Genomic DNA, 16,170 nt, shown 5'->3' on the forward strand with positions numbered 1-16,170 from the left:
GAGAGGACTTAGGACATTGACTATTGATGTAATATCCTATTAATTGTTTTGAATCAAGGAATCACTGAATCGTTTGAGTTGGAGAAGACCTCCAAGGTCATTGAGACTAAACTTTGATCACCACCTTGTCAACTAGACCATGGCCCTAAGTGACAAGTCCAGTCTTTTCTTGAACACCTCCAGGGATAGTGAGTCCATCACCTCTCTGGCCAGCCCTTTCCCATGACTAACCACCCTTTCCATGAATAAATTCTTCCCAATGTCCAACCTGAACATGCCCCGATGCAGCTTGAGGCTATTTCCTCTTATCCCACTGCAGGTTCCCTGGGAGAAGAGACCAACCCCCACCTGGCTAGATCCTCCCATCAGTTTGTTGTAGAGAATGCTAAGGTCACCCCTGAGCCTCCTTTTCTCCAGGTTAAACAATCCCAGCTCCATCATCTGCTCCTCTTAGGACTTACTCTCTGGACCCCTCACTAGCTTCATTGCCCTTCTCTGCACACACAATATTTTCATGCTTTCATGGGAATGTGGGTCCCTTCTGATACAAGCATTCCTTTAATCCTACTTTTTGCCCCCTGCTGTGTCACACAGAAAATAAACCATAAAAAAAAACCACCAGCCAAAGAACAATATTAAGTGATTATGTAATTTTATGCCCCTTGATCATACAAAGGTCCTAGTGTCAATCAGCTATCCTTCCCAATCTGACCTACTTTAACTACTGCTTATTCAATATAAAATATCATCATTAGAACAGTCTTGGTTTCTATGTGATTATATTACTCCAATTTAAAAAAACTTTTAGGGCTACATGCTGCTCCAAATACTGATTCCCAGAAAGTTAGAGGCAACTGCATGTTAATGTTATTTATATAACAATATTTTTATTAAATTTTGATGGATAGCATCTGCTTCACTTGCTCTTAGCTTATTTTGTGGGCCTTTCAAAGGGCAGTGGTGGGAAAGAAGGCAGGAAGCCTGCCTGCTGGTGAGTGCTTTACCTGGGTCCAGTGGAAGTCTCTGCAGCAAAGAGATGAACACTGCCCTGTAAGGAGAAAGCATTTCCTGGGGAAATTGTTCCTGGAGCATGGGGCTGAGCTGGAAGAGAGGCATGTCCAGCAGGCACTCAGTGCTGCCAGAACAGGTTGAAGACTCCTCAGAGGAACTGACTTTCTTTCCCTGGGGGTAGAAAGGAAGGCTTTTTTAAAGGAGTCTGGGAAAAATTGGGTAACATTTATTGCAATCCAGAAAGTTCTGGAATGAAACCAGAGCAGGAGGACAGGATCTGTTCTGCAGGAACATGGTGTCCTATGTCCCAGAGATACAGATTCTTACTAATTCTAGGTTTTCACTAGAGAAGAAGGCATTTTCTTGGGTTGTCTTCTAATAAATCCCAGCTTTGATGATCAAAGACTGGTTAGCACTGTTGTGGTAGTTGTGGTAAAGAAGGGCAGGCAAGTCTGCCTCAAAGTCCTCATAAAACAGAGAGTTAAGTGCCAGTCCCCATCAGGTAAGTGCCAATCCCCATCAGGAAGGGATAAAAAGAGATGTCCTTCTTGGCTGCCCCATGGGAGCCCTCTCCTCTCCACCTCCTTGGTATCTCACACCTGGGCTTTTATGAACAGCTTCCTAGCATTTCATCTTCCACATTCACTAGATACCTAGATACAAGACACTGTCTCTTCTTTCTACACTAGGCATAATAATTTCTTCCCATTAAGTGTAATAAACTGTTCTTCACAGTTATCAGTGGAGTTCCTTTACTAAAAATGTGAGCAAATATGCACCCCAGCTTAGTAAACACTGATCCAGGTAAATATTGACCCAGGCACAGCCTAACAAGGCAGTTAAAGAGAAGAAATGTAATTTCTGGATATTCTGAGTATGAAAGTTTCCTTCAGTGCTCTGTGACCTCAGAAATTATCAGGCTGAACCCCTTCACATTTCTGCAGATCAAAAGGGCTAATGTATCAGAGTTTGGATGCGTGCTGCCAGTAACATTTTATTTATGCTTCCGTGAAAAGCAATACTTGTACAACTGTTTGAACAAAATGCAGTCACACTTCAAAAGACAGAGCTCTCTCTTTGGAGGACCAGTGTGATCAGATCCTTCACTTTGGTCTCTTTTCTTTGGAAAGGCCTATCTGCTCCTATACTTGACACTGGCTTTCATTTCCACTCTTCTCCTCAATCAAATAACGCTGTCCAGGTCTTTCTAGCAGCTGTCAAAGTTAACTACGTTTTGATGTAGCCTTACTGCTCACTAGGATTTCAAACACTCTGAAGGTAACTTCTACCCTTGAGGAGGAAACATTTCCTGCCTAATGCTCATGATTTTGTAGTGTAGATGTACATTTTCAGATTGATCTTACCTCTGTCCCTCAAAAATGCAGAAAATAGATAAAATTAGACTTTGTATGAGTCCTACCAGCTCCTAGCCCTGCTACAAGCAAAGAAATGAGGGAAAAATAAAAGTGATCGTGCAGCAAAGATCCCAGAACTTCACCTTGACTTTACTTCTTTGCTTTTAATTAAAGAAATTGAAAATGCAGGCAAAAACATTTGCTCTCACACACGTTGATAGACAGAATATCAGTACTCAGGTGCTCCATTTGCTGTGCTTCCGTGACAGACAGCATTAAATTTTGTCCCTGCCTGGTTTCTAGGTGAGCATCAGTAGCCTTCTGTCCTCCAGAAAATTTCTTGTATGAAAGAAAGAGTGTGCTGACATCAGCAAAGGTTCCAGGAATCTACAAGTCCCTGAGAATGACACTTTCCCAGAAAAGAGAATCATTTTGGGAGTGTGGGCTGTGAAAAAGGAAGTGGTGACAGAAGAGAAGAGAGGATTAGTTTAGGTAAGAGGAGATTAATTTTCTTTCCAGTGAACAGCTTTTTCATCAGATTTTGGCCTTTCTCTATAGTTTGCAATATCTTGAGTTGCAGTCCAACTTTTTCCAAGGTTCAGATGAAAAATACAAACCTTAATTCTCATTTTGACGGCCCTTAGAACATGCTCTGGATAAGCTTCGTCATCCCAGCTGAATTACACAATGCCCTAGAAAAGGATGACAGTAATTCATGCAAATGTTGTAACTGTATTCCTTGCATGTACTCTTTTAGTCATGGGTTACAAACCAGCATTCGGAATGAGGCACATCCTGTGCAGCTCTGAACAGCCCATTCCCAGATTATGAAAAACACGTGAATACGAGAGTCAGCCTGGATTTCCAATTTAGTCATCACAGAGACAAAACTTGTTCAGGGGGAGCTAGTGACTGCTTTACTGAGGAAAGTCCAGAAAAAGGAGGGTAATAGGAAAAAAAATGACATTTACATAAGGCTTTGTGTCTTTTTCTCTGTATGAAAATGCTCATTTTTGGCAATCTGTTGAGGATAAAAATTCTAACTTCAGCTAAACATAAAAATGGTGACTTTGAAAATATAAGCAATGTCATCACAAAACTTACCAGAATGGACAGTGTGTTGTCATTAAATAGGAAAGAAAGGTGAAATGGAGGTTTATAAAATAATTCAGTAGAAGCTTTCAAATTGATTTTTATAATATAAAGACTTAAAAATAAAAGTCTTGGGTAGTTTGGGGAGAGTCTTTAAAATATCCATTGTATCATCTTAAGCAATTGAGGAGTCATTCACTTTAACTTGCCTTAACCACATATGAGCTTTTCTTTGACTACTATTTAAAGTGCATATATATATTTCACTTTTATTCTTGTAAATAAGCTCTTCAAAGGATTTTGCTGACTAAGAAATTGCTCTGATGTTCCTCAACAGAAATATTCCATTGCCAACCTTGATAAAACATTGTAAGGTTTACTAAATGAAACAGAGTTTAATTCTACAAGGAAAAACTTTAAATGTGATGGCAATTCCTTCAGTTACTGAATTACAGCTGAATGTTAATTGGTAATCAGAAATAAAACGAAGGCTATCCTTTTTCTAGACCTTTTTCTACATTACTCATTGTTTTATTTCCTTCTTTACAATTTGTTTCTCAGTTACCTTCAGGAATATTTTGCTCCAAAAAGACCGGCTACATTTTAATTTAGAGATAGCACACATCCGTTGTGTTCCAACTGAATAGAAGTTAAACTACACTTATTATGAATATTCTTGTTTTGCATTTATTTGTCTCACTTTTGGTTGGTTTTTTTTTAGATCTGCATATGTAATAGATGAATTTATGAGCATGCTGGGACTCAGCCCCAGAAGACACAAATCATACGATTCTTATTGAAATTGCAACATCCTGTGTTTTATGCCATTTCAGAACCTAGCCACTGATTTTCTTGACTCATCTTCATTAAAATACATGAGGAACACAAACTCTTAAAAGTCGAAGTAAAGATTTGTAAAAGTGACTAACAGTTTTTTGAAATACTTCTGATAAATTTGGATTTTCAAAGTGCAGTTTCTGAAAATCAGGTGTTGCATAATGCACTGGAGGATGGACACAGAAAACAGCCAGGCTTCCACGCCATCCAACAGCTTTTCAGTGTATTGTACCAGTTAGAAACTACATACTAAATTTAAGGATCAATATATTGTACTTTAATTGTAAAAATTACGTAGGATGTTTCAAAATGAATGTGTCAGCTTTTTATTGGAAGATGGAAAGCTTGCGTCTGAAGAAGCCACATGTGCCTGCAAGGAAAAATCTATTCAAAGGCTGTTCTCCACTTATAAAACAAAACCCACTCCAAAATGGATCTTGAGACTTGGATGGGTTACAACAGTTTTTTCTGAAAATGCTGTTCAGTGTGCTCCTGCGCACTGTATCTCCTTCAGAATGTTTGAATAAGCTTCGCGAGAGGAAATGCCTATCTTTCAGTCACAATTAGAAAATTCATCTCTCTGGGGAGTTCAGGCAGTTTCTAACCCACTTTTAGCCTGCAATGCCATTCATTCTGGTGTCAATTTTAAATGAGAAAGAGTTGCCAAAAGAAACAATGGAATTAAGTCAGAGAAAATAGACAATTATACAAATTATTAGGAGTGAGAAAAGCAGGTTTTAAAAATACATCCAAGAAAAGGCTAGTAGCTTGTAAACCCAGTAGAACCTTTTTGGCCTCACAAAATCCTTATTTTTGTGGCTTTATTTTGTCTGTTTTTCCCAGAAGCCCCACTATGGCTGTAGGTTAGGCCATGTTTTAGCCTGACAGACACCTGATATTTAGTGTGAAATGCCTAACTAAGAATCCCCATCTACTGTCAAGGGAATATCCAGGATGGAAGCATATATGGTTTAGAATGCCTCCATTTTGCAACCCTCTCTTCCTTCCTGTTTCCCAAAGATGCTGCATTCCCCCAGCTTTGACAGAATAAATATCTGTTTTATGGACTGCAGCAGGCTGGCAGGGACAGGCTAGGGTTACTTAGGTTTTGGATTACTTTAATACATCTTTATATACTCTGAGGTGCTAAATCTGAGCCAACTGGGATCTCTTCTCCACTTTGTTATAACTGTTCCCAGGACACACAGGAGATAGCATTGCCAGCCTGAGAGGCTCCAAGACCTGATTAGTCTGTTGAGCCCAGGTATCCAATGCCAACAAAACATTGCTCTGTGTGTAGATCTTAATGTCACCCTTGTCACCATGGCACGCAGCCTTATTTCTGAATATGGTGACTCCCATCCACAAATGTTGCTGCTCAGCCACTTTATATGAATTTAGTACAGAGTTATGGAGCTGGCACCATCTGAAATTCTCCCCTTTTTTCCCTGCAAGTCTCCCTATGGCCTCTCCATTCTTGTGTTCATTGAAAGAGTTTGGTGCTATTTTCCAAATCAAGCAGCTTCTTTGTATGGTTTCTTTTTCAAATACTGAACTGGTAATTTACAACAGTGTGTTTCAGATTAAAGGAGAACAATATTAGTGATGCCAAAAAAGTATGAAATGTAATTGTCAAATACACTGGAGACAGCAAAATTGCTTTTGTAGTTCTTAAAAGTATTTGAATCTTGAAAGAAAGTTCAGCCTGTTTTAGATTACAATTTTTTAATGGCTTTTCTTAAAAGGTATATCTCAGTATATTTTATTTCTAAAAGCCAAAGCCATAATATGACTTTCTCTTTGTAATAAAAGATCAGTGGCTGTAGATGACGAAAATTCACATTGTTGTATTTCAGGTCAGAACCTTTTAAAATTATACTAGATATCTTTAATCAATGAAAAAAAGAGTCAAATTACAGCTTTGTGATGAAAGTTTGTACAGTATTGTACCAGTCTGAGAATTCCTGGGCCTATTCTGAAAAATGTGAATTTTACCTTTTACATACTCTAGTTTTTAACCAAGACATAAGGGTATATTTTCATCTTGTCTGGTTAAGATGTGACATGCATTTAGGGATTTGCCAGTTTGTAGACTAAATGAGAAGGAATTGTGTTTTTGGTGGCTTGTGTTGGGTGCTAAGTGGGACTATAAAAAATATTCTGCTGACCCTATGACTCCTGTGACCATGAACTCTTGACTTAGGGCAGCTGGCAATTTAATAGTAAATTAGTACAAAATGTGACTTAATTAAATACAGCATTTGTAGACATTCAGAGTACCTAACTCTCTTTTATTCCTTGGTTTCATCTTGTTTATATAAAGCTGGTGAACAGAAGTGACTGATGTGACATGTGCAACAGCTTTACCAATCTTTGACCTACAGTGTGCCCTTTTCCCAGACTTTCCAGGCTTATTTTGTGTGTAAAAGCTTGATTTTAGTTTAGATCTACTGCTTATTGAATTTTGGATTTTTGTGTTAGCTTTTCAGAAGTCCAAGACCCATAAACACTTGACTACATAAGATACAGATCTCTGTGCATCCTTTTCTTCTTTCCATCTCTTTGCTCTTGGAGAACAATATACTCCATATAGGCAGTAACTGGGAGAAAGGATATTTTCTATCACCATGAAAAATGGTTTTACATCAACATGTATTTTGCTTTAGAAGCTGTAGAATTAAACTTTTTTATCTGAATATAATTTTCTTTGTCTTTATAATCATGTATCTCTTTGAAGGTAAAAAGACACAAAACAATCAGAGAAGAAATCTGATTTTCCAAATTGTGTGTTGAAAAAGTACAATAATATTTAATAGAATCAAAATTGATATTGTATAGTATTCTTACATCAACCAACACAATCAAATGGAAAATCAATGAAAAATTCCATTCTTACTACTGAACACTTTTCTATATCCTGTTCCACGTAAAATTTCTGTGGAAAGAATTTCATTCAATGCTTGGTTCTCCTGGATTCTAAGTAACTCCTATACAAGCACATTTATTTTATTCCTGTCTAACTCAGTTACTCAGCCCTACTGATGGCTAGCAAAGCTTTCCCAATGTATCCCAAACATGAGTATCTGCTGCAAATTAAGCCAATTACACTTTGTTCTACTTTCTGTGAGACATGTCATGGCAGTCTTCTTCATAGCAACATTTTGTGCACTTGAAGTGTCATCACTTCCTTCTTGTTCTCCAAACTGTTAATTCTCTATTTTGTTTGCTATATTTTTCATCCAAATGTTCTGATTTTTTCATTTAATCTTTTATTTATGATTTTTAATGTCTCTTTCAATCTAAACCATTTATGATTCTCCCTCAGATTCTCTTATTTAAACCTTAAAATGGGGTACTGGAAGACTGCTGCAAAGTCTCCACAGGCACTTCTCTTCAGTGAACACTAGCAGAACCCAGCGAATCAGTTCTGATCAGATTTGAGCCAAGCTCCACTGTGTGTGTCTTGGAGGCAGAGGAAATGATCAGCAGCAAAAAATGTACATATGGTGGGGAGGTTATTTCTGAACACTTCTGCATTCAACAGCAAATGAATGACACTAGACATCCACTTTAAAATATCTGGAGTAAGAGTTTTTTCTGAGACTTCACAATAAATAAGTCATTCACAAAGATTACTGTTCTCCTTGAGGATTGCAGGCTTGGATTTCTTCCGTGTGTCTGGTGTAAATATTGCAGAATAAAATTTAATATAAGGCTATGTCCAACCTATTATAACTGGGTATACAGCAGTAATTTAAATTGAACTGATTCAGTCCTTTTTAGCCTTGCAGAGATTATTTTTAAATGCTTAACGGCAAGCACATATTATTTCAGAGAAGTCTTGTGGTTTGTTTAATTTGGTCAAAAAAGATATTCCTATCTGTTAATGCGTCTGAAGTTAAAAATTCTGGAGTAAATTTGCAATGCCACAGAGCCTGAGTTTTCCTTTTCATTGGTACAATGAAAACGTGGATGCGGATTTTACAGCAATCCATTTCACATGGACCAGTTACTGGGGGAACATAATAATGCTGGGACAAACAATTATGGGATCTTTAGGAATGAAAGAATAGCCAGGCAACCTTGAAATTTCAACTCAACAGGACTGTAGAATCATATAAAGACAGCACAGGTTTTTTTCTGGCAGTGAAGAGAATGTTTGCAATCCAGATATTTACTTGTGAAAGCCCTTCTTGGAGGGTGGGTGTGGAAAAGGCAAAGTAGTTGTGTTCATTACATTTTGTAGTAAATGTCACTAAACATAAGGCAGTCCAGTAACCAAAAATATATATGCCTTGAAAATGTTCTGCTTTAGCACATAGTGCCATAAATACCGAGTGGTACCTAGGATTAAGAATCTCTTTTGAAAAAAATACATCACACAGATAATTGAATGGGAATAAATTAAAATGTTAAATAAATTAAAGGAGGAAATCAGAAGATAAAACAGAAAAGGGGGAAGGAGAGTGCTAGATGGAGAAAGATTAAAAACCTATTGTTCACCAGACTGAGTCACTTGAAGTTTTCCTCCCCTGAAACATATATTTTTCTGATATCTTCTCCCATTATTCACCAATGAGACTTTAATAATATGTACACTTGAACATTCCCACAGGGTAATACTTTCTACTTTCTCTCACACTGACAAATTTCTCTGATCACTCCTAAAAAAAGTAACCTATATTGTTACAAGGCAAATTCTGTGTTCCAAGTTTCTTAATTAAAAAGTGGACTTCCTAAAAATCTGTAAAGGACAGATAACTGTCAGAGTGGAATGAGCACTGGAATAATGTCATTAAGTGCTAGACTCCTTTCAAGCCTGCATGTGGTACAGAGGCCACTAAAAGCAACCTGCCTGCTCTCTGACCTTGGCTGGACATTTCAGTGGGCTGTCGAAGTTTTTGGGTTTCTCAGAGTAAGATAAGAACAGAAGAGTAAGAGGCTCCCAGAGGCATGTTGGAAAGCTTCTGTGGCCTATGTAGGATGGGGCCCAAGTGAGGCAGAAGTCTCACAGACATTCAAAAATTAGCAAGCAAATCTGTTTACAAGATAGGCATTGCATTTTTATTTTATTTTTTTTTAATAAGGCTTTTTCCTCAAATATTTATTTCACATATTTAACAACTTTAATTTGGTTTATTTAACAAATAATTCTGCTCTTTGGAGTAAGTTAGTCACTAAGTGATTTTTTTTCTCCAAACTCCTCCAGTTTTGCACATAATTTAAAAGAAAATATTTTTATTCCACAAGCCACAGGAAGTTCAAAATGCTTATTTAGAAGAGGGCAATGAACGCTTCCCAGTATGATGTAAAAGTAAAATAAATGCTATGCTCAGTCACATATTGTTCAGACAGACACAAAACAGATTATATGAGAGGCTGGGAGAAAACACCCTGCATTAATAGGCTGAGAAATTAAAATAGTTTGAATAGTACTATTATAGTCCATTTGCTCACATTATTATAGTGCATCTGCTCAAGGCTATTTTCATTATTCTCCAGATACATGTCTTTTGCCCTATGGCAGAACACTGAAACACTTTTTTTCTCACAAATAGTTTGAAGGAAAATTTTTGGGTGAGTGTGATATTCTGAGTAAGAAATACAGTAATATAGAGATTTTTTTTTTGCAACTTCTTTTTAGTAAAGATAAATTACAATAGGAAAGACTTAGAAACACATTTCCCAAAATAAGTGTCAATGATCAGAAATAATCATACTCTTCCAAACCCAAGCTCCTTAACCACATTCTTCTTCTTGTATTTTAAAGATTCTTTTCACAAATTTTGTGTGAGTGTTTAAGTTTAAAGGATGTAGCAAACTCCTACATCTTATTGCACACAAGAGACTTTATTTCAGTTGGTTTTGGATAGGACCATAAATAAATAGGTCAATTTTGCACATCAGCTCAGTTGTGATTGTTCTGTGTGATGTGAGAAAATGTAGTCCTTCTGAAAAGAGACCCCACATCTGGATAAAACATATATTTTGGGAATTGTATTAGAAAATTTAAGCTACTATGAAATCACGTATGACTAAAACGTTAGCAGAAGAGTGAGCAGATATTTCATGTACTGAAAAATGTTGGCTTGCGTGTGCTTTAATAAAGATTTGTATTTTTATTTTTGCAGAACATGTTTAGAAGGGCCATTAATTTCACTAATATGGATTTAGCCCAGATTGCATTTTTCTCTACTAATAATTAAGACAACGTTTCACATCTCCCAGCTCCAGTAACCAGCACATTATCCTTCCTTAGCCTGACATTCTTCATGTAGGGAATATCTTTGAAATAGCATGTAATATACTGCTGAGTGTTCATGATGGTGAATTTCATTTTATTACCATGGGCAGAGTACCAGGCACTTATGGTGAAAATACGTTTAGTAAATTATCCAGACAGAATGCACAGGCTTCTTGGCAGCATTACTCGTTTTCTTATTGCTTTTCAGTGTACTAGGAATACTTCTAAACATCAAGTAGAAAAAGTTTTTATGCCAGCAAACATATTTCAGCCACCTAAAACTTGAAACAATAGAAAATTTAAGGTTGGAGACTTTGTTGGGTTTTGACTGGAAGTGTTTCTTTTCAGATATTTATCTAGTTACATGAAAACAAGGCTTATTTGTCATTTCAGTTCTCTAGAAGCTATGGTACAAATATTATTATTAGAATTATATATATTTAAGTGAAATTTGAAAGGCTGATTTTTATGTTCCATCCATGCAATCTTTTAGAAATATGTATTTTGCATTTAGCAGCACTCATGGAAATACAGGGATATTGACAAAAGAAGCAACTAGAAAACAGCAAAAGTCACTAAACTTGAGTAACATTCTTGGCATATGACTTGTCTTTCAAAGATGGATCATTTCTGCCTTTGAATTGTTCTCTCTCAGTGATTTTAAAATATATTGACAGTTGTTGCAATTTCTGCAGAAGGCAGCATTCAGTAGTTGATTTGAACCAACTTCCATGTGTATATAAGTTAAGCAAAACCAAACAGAAAAAATAAGGAAAATAATTTGCAGCATGTTTGAATATTTAAAAATATTTTGCCCCTATATGCACCTAAATGTAGTGCTAAGTCAGAATTCAGTCTTGGTTAAATAACTTATAATTCCCATAGGTGTGTGCAATTTCCAGCTCATGTTTTTTCAGACAGACATTTCTATAGACAGGTGCTGAATCTTAGGAACAACTTCACATTTTCTAAATATGCTTACAGCTGTTTGAGATTTTGGATATGATTCATGGAGACAGGCAACCCCTAGGATCCCACAGATAAATTATTGCTTGCATTAGTCTGAGTTAAAATTATACCTTATAAGATGGTCATAAATATTAGTCAATCCACACACTGTAAAATTAGGTAACATACTGGTTTTGACATGCACATTCATATTTCTTGATCCACCCTGTAGATATGCCCAAGTGTGGACACAAAATGAAGTTGAAATTATTAGCTGGGAACAATTTTCTTCCTCTAAACACTAAAACATAACCCACATATTATTAGATATATTGTCTGAAATAGCCCAGTACTGGTTTGCTCATTACTGAAGAAGCCTGCTGAACCATATCTGTTCATATCTGAAAATTAGGGCATTTTTCTGGGGCTTGCTAGCCCCTTGATTTCCTAGCAGCTGAGCACCCAGTTGAATGGATGGTTTCTCTTTATTTTACTTAAAAGCCATTGAATCATTCTTCAGATTGCTGTGACCACATCAGCGTAGGTTTAAAAAAATAGAAGGCTGCAAACTATTAATGATTTCATGAAATATATGGTTTTCCTGCTGATAAATGTTAGGCACAGTAAGATACCTGTTTTAACACCTTTGGCACTGCAAAAATGCTGCTTTCAAAAACATCCTTTGGAAGTGTTCTGCAGCTAATTCTACTGGACCTTCATGAACATCATTTGTAAACAGACCAAAAAGCAAAGTGTTTGAGTTACTAAAAAGTGTTAGGGCTTGATAACTAAAATCATATTAGCATTCTATATGCTTCCTTAAAATTAATTAAAGAACAGACAGCTGACAAGCTAAGTGTAAAGATAAAAAATTGTGAATGATTAACAGAAAGCAAATTATATGCAGTTTTATGCATCTCAGCTACAGAGAGTCATAAAATACCACTTGTGCTATGACAGTTCCTTAAATATTTAGTAGAATAAACCAAATTATGCATAAGAGAATATGACTACAAGTACAACTGCAGTCAGGAAACTGTATAACTGAAAAAAAAAAGAATTTAAATTGAAACCAGAAGCATGGAGATGTCCTATTGTCCTTTTTTTCTGGTGGGGGTCTGTTTTTTCATAAGTGATTATCAGCAGGGAACCTTGGCCTCTCCATGGGTGTAGGAGTCTGCCCCAACTTGTCAGTTTCGGGCCAGTTGCCAAAGAAAGTGTGCTTTTCCTCATTAATGACAAACACTTTTGCTACTGATTAGTGATTTGGAGCTCTGTCACTAATAAAAAATTTTCTGATTCCGCCTTTTCCAATGTGTACACAGACAGCTTTCCATTGTTTTGTGCTGCTATGAGAAATGGGACAACTTAAATTGTCAACTACAGTTGACAAAAGGAAAAGAGAAATTAGACATGAAAAAATTCAAATCAAAATAGGAAGAGGACTGAAAGTTACTTCAATTTCTTATAATCACAGTGGTTTGTGTTGGAAGAGACCTTTAACAGCATCTCATTTCAAGTCCCCTGCCATGGGCAGAGGCACCTTCCATGGACTGAGTTTTCCAAAGTCCCATCTAACCCGGCCTTGAAGACTTTCAGGAATGGGGCAGCTGCAGCTCCTCTGGTTAACCTGTTCCATTGTCTCATCACCCTCGCAGCAAACAATTTCTTCCTAACATCTAGGAAGCCGGACTTTTCCAGTTTGAAGCCGTGTCACTTCTTCTTGTGTCACTACATGCTCTTGTAAAGAGTCCCTCTCCACCTCCCTTGTACTCTCCCTTCAGGTACTGGAAGGCCACAATTAGGTCACCCTAAGCATTCTCTTCTCCAGGCTAAAAAATCACAATTCTCTCCGCTTCTCCTCACAGGAGAGGTGCTCCATCCCTCTCATCATCTTGGTGGCCTCCTCTGGACTTGTTCCCACAAGTCAATGTCCCTGTGCTGGTACCCCCGAGCTGGATGCAGCCCTGCAGGTGGGGTCTCACAGGAGCAGAGCAGAGGGGCAGAATCCCCTCCCTCCCCTGCTGCCCACGCTGCTTTGGATGCAGCCCAGGACACCTTTGGCTTTCTGGGCTGTGAGTGCCATTGCTGGGTCATGTCCAGCCTCTCATCCCCCTGCACCCCCAAGTCCTTCTCACAGGGCTGCTCTCCATCTGTCCATCCCTCAGCCTGGATTGATACCAGGGGCTGCCCCAGGTGCAGCACCATTCACTCACTCTTATTAAACCTCATGAGATTCCATGGGCCCATTTCTGGAGCCTGTCCAGGTCCCTCTGGATGGCATCCCATCCTTCAGGTGTGTCAATCACAGCACTCAGCTTGGTGTCATCAGCAAATCTGCTGAGGGTGCACTCGATCCCTTAGTCTATGTCCTTAATGAAGATACTGAATAACACTGGTCCCAGTACATTCCCCTGAGGGACAACGCTTGTCACTGATATCCATCTCTCTGAGCCACTGATCACCACCCTCTGGGTACAGCTATCCATCTGCTTTCTTATCCACCCAAGAGGCCACTCATAAAATCCATTGCCCTCCAATTTAGAGGGAGGGATGTTGGGTGGGATGATATCAAAGGCTTTAGAGAAATCCAGATAAAAGGCATCCTCATCCTCTCCCTTGTGCACTGTTGGAGTCACTCAGTCACAGAATATCACTGGGCTGGTCAGACAGGACTTGCCCTTGGTGAAGCTGTGCTGGCTGTCTTGAATCACTTTCTGGAAGCTGAGAAGAGTACAAATGCATACTGCCTCTTTAAGTCCAACATTTTTCCTTGTTTCAGGTAAGGTGAAGCATCTATAGTAGTTGATGTGGCAAAACAGTTCTTGGTGTTGTGCTGAGTTCCAAATAAGTCTAGTGATCAGAGGTTCAAATTCTTCCTTATCCAGAGAGGAGTTAAGATAATAAAGGAGTTAAGATAATAGTACTATCCAAACACAAGTTTGGGCCTCAAAGGGAAACTGAAGCTGCATTCCTGTGGGAAAAGAAAAAAAACAACCAATCAAACTTATTAAAAATACTTCTGTCACAGAAAAAGTGCCTCTTTCAGAGTAAGGCCAAGAGCATTTTAGAGCCTATAGGAGAAAGGGAATGCCAGCAGCAGTGAGAGCCACTCTACAAACCCCCTAATGCATCATTTTGGAGAACCAGCTTTGGTTTCCTTCCCAAATATTTCAGATTTCACATCTAATTTCACAACTCTTCCTTTTTTATTTTCAGAAAACAAAACCACTATTTTTTTAAAAAAACATCTGAACTGAGGACAAAATGGAAGCTTTAATTATGAATGTTCTGCCTGTTTTTTGGTTTGAAATACTTCTTGATGAAATATAAAGACATTTTGTACCTCAATAACGAGTAATATATACATTGTTTTGAATGACTTAGATATCAGAGGATTGTCTGAGCATCTTTAATTTGAAGAGCATATGTGAAAACATTCTCTAAGGAGTAATACCATATCTTTAGGCATAAAGGTCCTTTAAAATGAAACTTTCAGCTAATTCCTGCATATTAAAGGCAGTCAGATCTCAAGAGTCAGTACATATGAAGGCAGAAAGTCCAACAAAAACAGCAGAATAGGCACAAGTTCTTTTTAAACCAAGTATTATCCAAAGCCAAAGGAAAAGTATACTGCTCTCACTACTTATGCAGCATTTCAACTCTTAAAAAAGCAAAATAGTACTGTGGTTTAAACGCTGTACTATCATCAAACAGCTGGGTTTGCAGGATTCTTTCTACTGGAGATAAAGAGGGAGGTATCTGCTGCTTGTTTTTAGGAACTCCCTTTTTTCTGCTGTTTGCCTATGTACAGTTGCTGAACTGCAAGTTCTCCAAAGGAATGAAGTTTTTGATAGAAAGCCATTGAAAAATAAAGTCATGGTTAATATAACAAGTGAAAATAAAAAAAAAAAAATAAAAAAAAAAAAAAGCCCCAAATTTGGTACAAAGGCAAAAAAAATGATAAATTAAGAATTCCTATTCAATTGGTTTCAAGCTAGCAAAATTTATTCTTCTCAAGCCTGAATTTTAGCTCACTATACTGTAGAACTTGTTCCAAGACCGGGCAATTGTGGTGAAAGGGATCAAATCACTGGCACAGAAACAGATTTTTTACCCTCCAGCCAATCCAGGAACCTGGTACTGTGACATGAAGAGGAGGAGGAAGAAGAGTAGAAGGGGTAAGATGAAGTAGCTGCCATGTGGCAGTGTCATCCTCCAGGAGTGTGAACAATTAGAGGTGTTAGTGGAGAAGTGGTCCTCTAAAGGCACCAGGAGCCCTCTGCTGCATTATGCTGAGCCTCACAGACCCATATTCAAAAATTGTATTAAATGTGGGCAATTGTTAGATGGTAACAGACAATTTCCAAGGTTCTAAGCTCTTGCTGCTGCCAGTCGACTTCACAAGGCTTGTGGATGGTTAAGTGAGAAGTTTCACCACACTAAGAAAAAATCAGTTGTGCTTAGAAAAAAAACAAAACTAAAATTCCCTCTAGAAATGCTGTCTACTTTCACACATACCCGTATGGGAATGGTTACAAGAGATGTGCTTGAAGAACATTTGCCACATAAAAAATTTTGCATTTCAGTGCCAAATATCTTTACTCTGTCTTTAAAACCCCATGAAAATATTTCCAAACAATGGTGCAGAGCAGTGTACAGGAAAAACAGAGGAGAGAAAAT

The sequence above is a fragment of the Fringilla coelebs genome (genome assembly GCF_963513975.1).
Source record: "Fringilla coelebs genome assembly, chromosome: 5".
Taxonomy (NCBI): domain Eukaryota; kingdom Metazoa; phylum Chordata; class Aves; order Passeriformes; family Fringillidae; genus Fringilla; species Fringilla coelebs.